The 12109-nt window shown below is 39.0% G+C and overlaps 1 long non-coding RNA gene across 1 annotated transcript; it reads right to left on the bottom strand.

Annotated features, from left to right (window-relative positions):
• Positions 1–9086: 9086 nt before the first annotated feature.
• On the bottom strand, positions 9087–11889 carry LOC144010404 (uncharacterized). Its single transcript, XR_013281197.1, has 2 exons — positions 11715–11889; positions 9087–10456 (listed from the first exon to the last, which is right to left on the bottom strand). It is a non-coding gene; the product is annotated as an uncharacterized LOC144010404 (long non-coding RNA).
• Between the last annotated feature and the right edge of the window lie 220 nt (positions 11890–12109).

Raw genomic sequence — 12109 nt, 5'->3', positions numbered from 1 at the left:
TTTGATTGGTTGTTTTCTTTTAAAAAAAAAAAAAAAAGTTCTATTAGAGCTACAAGATGGGTCCAGAGATTTTTTTTTCACAGATTATATTTATGTTTTATGTACTGTTGTCAAGTCATAGTTAGGGATGGGCAAGTATGGTATCGGGACTCGTGATAGTGGCCGATACCTTGTGGCCGTTTTACGATCAGGAGCTAGAAATTACAAGGGGAAAAGCTTATAGGTCTTCATTGTTTTGGGGAATTTTTTTTTGGTATCGGTGACTTCTCAAGAGTTGAGTACTTGTACTGGTATGGGTCGAAAAATGTGGTATCGAACTTCCTAATTTTTTTATTTTTTTATTTTTTGACTGGTGTTGCCGACAGCTGAGTACAGTTAAGACAAAAAACAAAAAAAAATGTGGTGAATCGAACAGATGGCGCCGCAGACTCTCGCTCTCACGCAATATTCAACAGTCATTGTGCAGAGGATTATTCATGTCCACATGTACACACTTCTCATGTGGCACACCCCCATGCGAGAGGAGGTTATTACCATGCATCAAACAGGTGCCGCCGCCGCGCAGCATCAGGTGTCCTTCCTAAAGGTTACACAGGGATGGGAGGATTATGCGAAAAGTGGGGCCAAGGAAGTTGTCCTAGTTATGCAGTCGCTCTCGGCGGTCCCTTTCGTTTTGGTTGCCATGGACAGCAAGAGGCACATCGGTGATCTAAATCTGGGATCCAACCTGATTTGTTTATGAAATCAGGTTAGCTCTTTGAGCTCACTCCTGTCGTGTTAAACGGGCCAAACAAAGCCCACAAAAGAGATGACGACAGAGTCAATATTCATAAAATATTTCTATTAAAACCTTCCGGTGGTGTTTGTGTTCACTAGTGACACAGCAAGAAGCAAATCAGCGTCATTGTTCTCCCAAAAAAATTAATTCAGTGTGACAACAAGGGGCATTTACGCAACAGCTTTACATGACTGGTGTCTTTCTCTTGTTTGGTTTCCGTGGCAACCCCGGTTTGGAATCCCTGAAACCCAAGCGGGCAAATGAGCAAACTAATTGCAGTCTGATTGTCGAGCCACTTGTGATTAGTGAAACCAACTAAACAACTTAGTGGCGCTGATGCGCTTAAGCCGGCGGTTGTACAGCAACCGGCTGGGGCCGAAAAGGAAGCGCGAGCGGCCATCTGGCAGGAAAAGACCTTTCAACGGCGCTTACTCACCTCGAGTTTGATAATGATCCTGAAACTCCCTCTTCAGCAAAAAAGGTGGCTTATTATTTCGTTTCTAAACCTCATCCGTCCACCAGCAACTTTCAAAAAGGGTAATTGAGGAAAATAGCAAGCAGGCAGTGTTGGCATCCATTTTGTCAAAAAACACAAAATACAGAACATACACTATAGATCGAAGCAACATCTTTGACCTATTAAGTAAATGAGGAAGTGGTAAGGGTTAATTGGAAGCAGGGTGGCCAGAAGGAAGTCACAGCAACTTGTGGGTCCAAAAATCATGTGAAATTTTGTCATTTTTATTGCACAAGCTTTTTTGGGGCCTAATGTGAGACACATACTGTACATATTATTTCCATTATTTATGCTATAGTTTGGGAGACTGTATTTTGAAGAAACCCATGGTGCTTGTTGTCATGTTTTGGTTCTATGGGGTTGGGATTTTTGGTGTTTTTGGATGCGTTTGTCTGTGGTTGGTGGTTTTGTCACGTATTCCTCGTTTCTTCCCTTGTCTCGTTATGTCTAACTACGTCCACCTGAGTCTTCTCTTCCCAGTGTGTGACCAATCACTGCCCTCAGGTTTCCCCCAGGTGTGGCTCTTTAGGTCATTAGTGTTGGTGTATTTAGTCTGTTGTGTTTGTCCAGTCGGTGTGGGTTTGTTTCTGGTGTTATGTGGGTCATGCTGGGAGTCAGTTCAAGTCAGTTCAAGTCAGTTCAAGTCAGTTCAAGTCAGTTCAAGTCAGTTCAAGTCAGTTCAAGTCAGTTCAAGTCAGTTCAAGTCAGCTCAAGTCAGCTCAAGTCAGCTCAAGTCAGCTCAAGTCAGGTCAGGTCAGGTCAAGTCAAGTCAAGTCAAGTCAGGTCAAGTCAAGTCAAATTCATGGTTTTACTGCCCACTTATCAATAAATCACTACGTTGCTCATTTCCTGTCCGATCAGACTCCTCAATTTGGGTCCACATCTCTCACTCCACCCCAAACCATAACATTATTATATTTGCAATGGGATGGCAGCCTAGCAAATGTGCAAGTCATTTGGTTTCCAAGGATTTAAATGTGTGTAAATAACCACAGTCCACGATGTCACAGGTCGTGGAGGTATTTGAAAGAATTTGGGTCTGCCAGGGTGGACATATTTAAATAAGTTTACTACCTTTTCAGACAAAATTCTAATGCCTGAGCCAGCCCTAATTCAATGTATGGAATACTATTAGCATATGTCTGGAAATTAATTTTTCTAAACAAATCTTCTGTTTGTTTACCAAATTAGTCAAAGGTCACTTGTTATGATATACATTTGCCTTGTGCTACTTGAAAAGTCACAGTATTGTGTTAGTGATTTGTAAACCATTCATTTAAAAATATTTAGCCATTAACGCTAATGATTTATTACGCTTTAGTTGGTAAGGGAGTCTGTTGTACAAAGAGAATTAAAGGGAACATGTTCTCTGCGACCCCACTACAGGCAAAATACAGGCTTTTAGGACAAAATCACCACCAGACATTAAGAGAAGCCCATAGCTGTAAATTGAGAAGTAGTTTGTTTGTTTAAATGCTGTATTCAAAAAATGCCTTTTCCTAAGTGAAACCGGCAGACTGGGCCTTTAAATAGAGCATTGTGATAAAATATTGCATTTGTGGAATATGAATTAACAGCATAATCCATCTGTTTATATCCATGCGGGGGCGGCAGCCATTTTGCCACTTGCTGTCGATTGAAAATGACATCACAGTTGCTCAGGTATAGTGACCAATCACGCCTGTCCTATTTTCTGAGTTTGGTCATGTGATGTTTGCAAACTGAGCTGTGATTGGTCGTTACCTGAGCCGTAAGCTGTGATGTCATTTCCAGTCGACAGCAAGTGGCAAAATGGCCGCCCCTTTGACTTTGAAAACCTTTGACTTGCTTCCCCTTTAACGGTGTTTGCCAGTCTTTCACCGTCATGTTGATTTTCTTCGGACCGCGAATCAACAGTGTCTCTACTGGATGAGAATAATTAATCAATTGATTACAGTGTTGTGCCAATTCCTATACTCAAAACGGAGTACATGCACTAAGCCTGTTAAATGTCCAGTGTAATGCATATGTAAGTATCTATGTGACAACCAAAACAGCAGTGGTGGACCGCAGCATTGTGGTTGCCTTCAGCCTTACAACGCTTCCCCTGCAAAGTGTACATTTACTAAACCACTATTCAGCAGAATCCCATTACTGAGAAGCATTAAATTTGTTTCGTTTCAACTGTTTTCAGTCATTTTCACATTTATAGCTACATTGGAATAGTTCTTTGTCACACACCATGAACTAGTCTTTGGAAATTAGACACTTATCTTTTCATTTGGTAGTTATGAGTCAGCTCAGACATGTGATACTGACTCTTGAATTATTGACAAGTCTCACGAGCAAACTTGTACCTCAAGTCTATAGCCAAAATACTGCTAATTCAATGTCTGAATGAACTTTGGTTTGGACCACATGGAATGATCCATCATTAGAGTAGAATAATACTTGTGGTTGTCTTGACATACAATTGTCTGTAACTGCAGTCTCCAAAGTAAATGTGTAAACATTTATATACATAAAATGTTCACCTGCCTCCCTTTTCCCAGTTTTGCAGGTATAAGGGAACTAAAAGTTTACATGTGGACGTTGTTTTTGTCACCCGGGCAACCACTTAAATAATTCATTGCGACACTCAATGATTAAAGCCTTTTGGGTGTCACACATCACATCACGAGGCATGACCGTATATTTCGTCACATACAGATATATAAAGTCATGCTGGGTGTTTGTCATCCAGGCGACCAAAAAAAAAGCAGCAGAACTTGCAAGGGAACTGAACCGATTTAACAGGAAATGAATCAATATTACAGTATCAGCCTGGAGAGGTTTGCCATGGAGTGTCTCATGTGATTGTTGCAGCAATGGGTGCTTTAGTGGTCAACCCTAATTGACCGAGCATTTTACAGACCACCACATGAGATCCACTTTCAACTTGAGTTCAAACGACGTCATGTTTTTAACACATTCATTGCCAGACCAGGAAAAAAATGCATCATTTGATGTCTTTTTCCGTCAATGGCAGTGAATGAGTTAAAGGAATACTGCTTGCTTTCTTGGTCCACAGTTGAAATTAGGGGTGGGAGAAAAAAATCGATATCGCAATATATTGTTGCGCTCTCTGTTGCAATAAATTATCGATACACTGACGGTAGATATCGATATATTGTGTCCAGTTGTGCAGTGTTATGTTATAAATGTTTATGCTAGGGGTGTGAATTGCCTCGTACCTGACGATTCAATCCGATTCATAGGTCACGATTCGATTCAAGACCGATTAATCCCAATATGAATTTACAAGTCGATTGTTGCTAATTTTTTTTTATACTCAATTTAGAAAATACCTTTCAGTAAACTTGTACATGTATCCTGTAAGATTTGTATGAAATTGTATTATTTATTGATCTGAAACTTCAATTTTATAAGTGTGAGCCACTGTCTTTAACAAACAGGAATTGAAATAAAATATTCAGGCTTAATGTTCCATTAATATAACATTCTTCCATGCTTAAAGTGTGAAAGTTAGACGTTTTGTTGAATATTTTTCCATCAAAAATGGATGTTAAAAAATCGATTCGGCTGCCTATTGAATCGATTTGAAAATTACGTGCTGTAGTATCGTGATATATTGCCTAATCGATTTTTTTTTTAACACCCCTAGTTTATGCACTTTAATTTGTCTCACTTTACAATTTTTATAGTTAAAAGACTAAGAGGCAGTGCGGCACTATGCAGAACTTTGTACATTGTACAAAGTTTTGGTATTGACTAAATGCATATGTAGACATTTTCCTTTTTATGGGCATTTGTCGGCTTTTTCAGTCACATATCGTGATATATTGTTTGAAGAATAATATATATTTTTAAATGTGTTGGTTTATTTCAACTAGAGGTGGGACGATACAGGTAAACCACGATTCGATACTGCGACGATATTTGGCTCACGATATCGATAATATCATGATACACGATATCTACGATTTTTGATAATTTTTTTGACAATATATCAAAAATCGTAGATATCGTGTGTCGTGATATTATCGATATCGTGAGCCAAATATCGTCACAGTATCGAATCGTGGTTTACCTGTATCGTCCCACCTCTAGTTGAAATAAACCAACACATTTAAAAATATATATTATTCTAACAGTGAAGCGTACCATCATCAGGTCTATTCCAGTATTTCAAAACTAGAGGCTTTGCAACGTGACTGCAAGTGATCATCTGGGGCTGCTTTGGTACGACAGGACATGGACGACTTCATACAAGAAAAACCTCAGCATTCAACATTCAAAAAAAAAAAATCAAATCAGGAATAGAGCAAAATACTTTTCCACTCTGACAGGACAACTGCAACCCAGAGCTAACTGTTGAAATAGGATGGGTCCAGAAAAAGGATGTTTAATAGACTGGGGGTGTAGCGCCGAGGTGAAGAGTGCACAGAGGATTGACAGACAATAGGACGGGATAATGAGTCATGAGGCTGGCTTTACTGGTGCTGAAGCATTTCCGAGCAGCACGCTACTCGGTCTGCCACCACAGCGTCCAACATGCTGACTGTGAGCTTCTATCAAGTTATTAAAAGGACAAAAATCATGTTGAGCGTAGTATTGTTTGGTATCGGGCTTTTTCCTGGTTGAAAGATGATGATAAAGCACACGGATTGTTTCTATAGTGTCAAAAAGAAAGAGGTCCCTCGAACAAAAGTCTTTGTCCTTTTGAATGTTAGCTAACGGGATATTTGATATGGATGTGTTGTTTTGCTTTGAATGTGATGACGTCATCTCATCGTCAGACACCCAATCGCCACACCTTGTCCAAATTACCACTGGAAGAACCCTCTTGGCTAAGTAAATTAACAATTTTGTACACAATAATTTACAGTATTTTTTTTATATTGTTTACGCAACAAAAAGTACATTCATATGCTGCATTCGAGGAAAGTGGGAAGTCGGACTTTTCTGACTTTATTCCAGGAAGTGAGTATGGGAGAAACAGACTGTAAATGGTAAAAGATAATTTACAAGATTTGAAACAGATATTTATGCATTGCCACTTTAATTCTGTTATTTGAAATCCGTTCGCATAACGCAACGTGATTTGGAATAACTGAGTTAATCAGAGCAACAATTTAATTCAATCAACCTTTGTTGTTTACATTTGCCTTGAACGCTTTGAGGTCGGAATTGGGACAATGCGAGTGGGATGAATCCGACTTCCCACCTTCCTCGATTGCAGCATTAGAGCAACGTAATTTGTGTTAAAAAAAATAAAAATAAAAATTGGACCAACCCACTAACTGAAGTTAATTTGACCCAACTTTCTGGGTTATTTTGTACAAACAATCAACAAAATTGGGTTGTTTTGTACAACCCAATTTTAGTGTACAACCATGGCTTTCTCACGGGATTTCTTTAAAACCTCTTCTAGTCCTTCACAAACATATTTAACCGTCAGACGCAATCTCAAAACAGGTTTGTTTGTGCTGTGACACAATTAAGTCGTAATAATGTTGTACACAGAAAAGGCACGCTCCATTTCCCAGAATGCCGCAGCGCGTGTAGTATGCACACTGGCTCTGATCCAAAAGAGATCAGCGATGGTATCAGGGAATGCCGAGTCCATCTCCGGCCTTTCGGCCCACCAGCTGCCAGTCTAGACTGACTGGCAGCCCCTTTAATGATGTCCAAGACAGCAACATAGCAGCTGTAGCGTCATCATTTTGCGCAAAAAAACGGCAACTAATTCAAAAGCATGGAGGACTATGACATTTGTCATCCATTTTTCTATACCGCTGATCCTGATTAGGACCTGAGCAACTCTGATGTCATCTTCAGTAGACAGCAAGTGGCAAAATGTTGACTTTTAGTTGATTTATTTTGATATAAACCAGAATAATGACGTTGCGCCCATGGTGTTGCGCACGAATAATACACATTAAAAAATAAATAAATAAATAAAATAAAAAATAAAAAATAAAACTAATACTGAAACTAACTAAACTAAAACAAAGCATTTATTAAGGAACTAAAACTAATAAAAAAAAGTAACAGAACCACCCTGAAAAATAATTAAAACTAACTAAATTAAAAAAAAAAAAAAAACTCAAAACAAAAAAACTAAAATGAAAAATTCCAACAAAACTATAATAACCCTACTGCCATATTACAAATAAATTGGTTTATATACTGTATAAATATGCAAAAGAACAAATAAATTATTTGTACACTTTTTAGGACTAAACACAATTTCTCTTCATCACATATGTGGCCCTTGCGTCCTTCTGATTTTCTGTATGTGGCCCTCAAATGAAAAAGTTTGGACACCCCTGTACTAGTCAGAAACAACAAACAAACTCAGGGAAGGCAAACTTGGGAGGAACTATGGGCCAAAAACCCGGCAACATGTCAGGAGGAAATAACAATGAATCGACAACGGACAGCAAGGAGACAAGAAACTAAATGCACACACTAATTGACAAAATTAGACACAGCTGAGCAAGACACAAGAGGCAGAGGATGCTGATTGGTTGACACGTGAGGAAGGGCAGGCGAACACAGGTGGACAAGACAAGGCTTGACAAGAAGGGGGGACACACAAGGACAACAACGCAAAACACAGATCATGACTGAACTTAAAGAAACATGAGGATAACGACAAAACCCAAACTAAACCTGAACCATAACAAAAGTAAAACAAAACAAAAAAACTAACCAAAACCCAACCCAAACCATTACAACAATCTCCAATTTTGCAAATACTGATGTGAATTGTTTGTTTTGCAACAATGAAACCATTAACCATTTATTTTGTCAATGTTCTGCTTCATATAAGTTTTAGAATGATGTTAAGGAAATTATTCTTTTGCAATATTAGTAGTCATTTTTTTGGTTTTGAAAAGGAAAATTTTGTGCTTACCAATGTGGTAGATCTTATATTGCTTTTGGGTAAATTCCATTATACACAAGGCAAAATTTTAATTTTTATTTTTTTATTTTTTTTTGCGAGCTTAAATCATATATTAATGTATTGTCCATTGTTAAAAATAAGAACTCTGACAGATTTTGTTTGTTGTTGATTACCGTATTTTCCGCATTATAAGGCGCACCTTCAATGTATGACATATTTTCAAACGTTTTCCATATATAAGGCACACCGCACTATAAGGCGCACCTTCAATGAATGACATGTTTTAAAACTTTTTTCCATATATAAGGCGCTACAGTAGAGGCTGGGGTTACGTTATGCATCCATTAGATGGTGCTGCGCTAAAGGGAATGTCAACAAAACAGTCAGATAGGTCAGTCAAACTTTATTAATAGATTACAAACCAGCTTTCTGACAACTCCATTCACTCCCAAAATGAATAAACAGCTGTTTTATTATTTCCTCTGAGGTAAAGTATTAGTATTAGCTAGCGATCCAAGATGGCGGGATCTTCTGCGCATGCGCGTCACCGATCGTGCAGGGTCACCGATAGCGCCGCTACAGCGAGACCTGTTGCGGCTCAATATCGATCCATATATAAGGCGCACCGGATTATAAGGCGCATGGTCAGCTTTTGAAAAAATTGAAGGCTTTTAGGTGCGCCTTATAGTGTGGAAAATACGGTATTTAGATTTTATGATGCGAAGTTTTGTTTTGTTTTAAATTGTGCCAATAAAAAAAAAAAAAAAATAGATGGCTAAAAATGCCTATTATGTCACATTTAGACTCGTGAGGTCACATATATTTTTGTCAAGAAATGTTTAAGGTTGACTTGACTTTTAACAATTACTTGACAATAAGCCCAGAAAAATGAAACCTCATTCTTTTTCAACAATTTATTGTACAGAATTGATACATCATAATACACAACACTTCTTTTGTACAAAATAGAAGCTGTAAAGTGGGAAACATTAACAGTAACATTAACCCTGCCCATGTGCAGTCATTTCCTGGGTCAGCCTGTAGAAGAGGGAGTGGTGAGGGGGTTATGGGTATTCATATAAAGACTCTTAAAATGACAATGCGAAAAGACATATTGCTACATACAGCTGACATTTTGAATACAAAGGTGGCGGTGCCAAATTAAAAGGGGGAAACAACTCATTTGGCTCATGCAGTTATTAAAACTCATTTGCTCCCAATAACGTGTAAATACGTTTTTTTTATGTTGTAAGTGTCCCAAAGACGTATTTATACGTTTTTGTTGTTGTTGTTTTTTTTTAATGCTAGAGCATACAGAAGGCTTTGATGGAACCTCTCAACTGCAAAGAATGGTTGCAGAAATGGTAGTTATTACACAAACGGCCAGCAGGTGGCAGCAAAGCAAATGAGATCAACTAGAAAAAAAGCTCAATTACTTACAATTTTAAATAGATTTGTGAAAACTGATCAAACTTAGCTCTCTTCTAATGCTAATTGCTGCAAAACGGAAACAGATAGAAACATACTTTTTTTTCCTGATGAAAGAAGAGACTTTAATCTTTCTTTTTTTTTATAGCAATAGAACACAATATTCTGTGGGCCTTGCAAAATCTGTCAAAATCCAGTAAAAACAGCCGGGAGCGAACGGAATTGCTTCTGTGAAAATGTCTGGGAGTGAATGAGTTAAATACTGCATTACACTTTAGAGCCAAAAGCTATTGTAGTATTGATAGCCTGGTGGAGTTGAAGCCACAAAATAAACCAAGTGGTCCACGATTTTAACACAGGACATGTTAAGCGCAGCCCAGAGCATCTCCAGTGTGGAAATGAAAAGCCCCTAGAGAAGCCAGGTGCATTATTTCATACTGTGCAAAAAGTGGGGCTGCACCGCCCCCCCCGCCGGAAGTCCCGCCCCCAGAAAGACATTTCTTGATTACACATCGGTTATGAATATTATGCTAATAAGAGTCCATTTCTGTTTGCATGGTGCAGTGTTGTGATGACGGGCGGGGGCCGGGTGGGTTTTTTTTTTTTGGGGGGGGGGGGGGATGGGGAGCTTTCAAGAGAGGCAACGCAGGGAAGAGGCGGCCGCGACGAGGACGGGGATCAGGGCGGAGGAAGAGGCGGCGGTGTGCAGCGAGAGGCCAGCGCCGGTGGTGGTGGAGGCGGGGTTGGTCGAACCGCTGTACGTGTCGGTGGCCATGGTGGGCGAGGTGCTGTTCGTGGAGTTCATTGTTGTGGGGGCGACTGTGGTGCTTTGGGAGACCACCTGTAGACAGATATATGCGCTTTTAACATACAGTATAAGAGTGCGGATGTATATACATATATTAGGGGTGTAACGAAAAGCAATTTGAATCAGAAAACCGTTTTTATTAACCGAACTCAATCTATCCTTAACGCCAGGTGTAAATTGGTTTGATGTTGTTTCCTTGACTTTAATTAATGTAAATAGTCTGAGCTTTGGATGCTTTTATGTTTGTTTGTTTTTTCATTTTAATAAACATGACAAAAGATACAAATCGTAATCTCACTGAATCAAACCGAATCAATTTGTTCTATTTGAAAATGTACAGTTCTTCAATACCACATGTATCAAGATACGTATCAAATCTTTTACTGGAGAAATGCACACCCCTAATACACGCACACACCTACTATGCAATTTTATATATTAAACAACTTACATAAACTCTTACTTGTATCAAAAAGGAAATACATGCATATAACTAGTGTTGTTCCGATACCGTTTTTTGGCTACCGATACCGATACTCATCTTTGCAGTATCGGCCGATACCGATACCGATTTTTCTTCAACATGAAAAAGCTGTCCTGCCATTGGTTCGGAGCATTCAAGGGCCAATAGGATATCTTAGATCGGCATGCAGTGAACATGTCACGTACCAGTGAATGTCGTGCACAAGCAAGATCGGCAAGTATCGGCATGTTACTTGTGAGTAGTCACCGATACCGATACCACTGTTTTAATGCAGTATCGGCACCTCTGCCGATACCAGTATCGGTATCGGAACAACACTACATATAAGTGAAAGATGCCACACCCCTGCTCTAAAGCATAAAGATTTTATTTTATTTTTTATCACATTCAATTCAAATAATTTCAAAATCTATTCCAGCAGATGTTTAAAAAATACTTTAAATAATTACAAAGCCACCCCAGCCATTTCAAACAATGACCCCGTACTCGCGTGTCAGGTTTCTTTTGACACCCAAAGTAACTTTAGACGCTCTCGCCACATTTGCACAGGGCGGGTGTCACACGAGATCTGAATCATCGTCTCAGGTGTAAGGGCAGCAGAATAAAATTCATATTTATTCACATCTTTATCATAATACATACAATTTTCATTAATTCGCTATTGTGAAATCAATATAATTCAGGTGGTTTTCCTTTCAGTAGGTCATCAAATTGTTATTTATATCGTTCAATTCCACATATACAACTACATAAGATGATAGCACACACACAAACAAACAAACAAAGTTAATATAAATGCAGGCCTACCTGTGATGATAAACAAATGGCATAGATAATCACTCCCAAGTGGACGATGGTCATTTTGCACATGTTGAATGTTGTTGTAAAGAAGAGTGCCGTACAGGAGGTGGTCAAATGCTTTTTTTTTTTTTCCCCCCTCCTTTGGTCGATGCTCGTGCTCCCAAATGGTGTCAGCTGCTTCCCACCCACCTTTTTATACCGGGGCTCAGCCTCAGTCACGGACAGTAGGAGGAGGTGGACTGGAGTGACGTAAGTGTTTAATTTAATACGTTTGGAGACAATTGGGAAGTCAGCTGAGCATACAATACTTTATTATTTTTATTTTTTTTATATAGTAAACGACTATAGGCGCCATCACGTCGAAACTGCCCATGATGACGTCATTACGTTGTTTTGGTGAC

The sequence above is a fragment of the Festucalex cinctus genome, chromosome 21, assembly GCF_051991245.1.
Source record: "Festucalex cinctus isolate MCC-2025b chromosome 21, RoL_Fcin_1.0, whole genome shotgun sequence".
Lineage (NCBI taxonomy): Eukaryota > Metazoa > Chordata > Actinopteri > Syngnathiformes > Syngnathidae > Festucalex > Festucalex cinctus.
The sequence above is the reverse complement of the archived record's forward strand: the minus strand, read 5'-3'. Positions and strand labels throughout refer to the sequence as shown.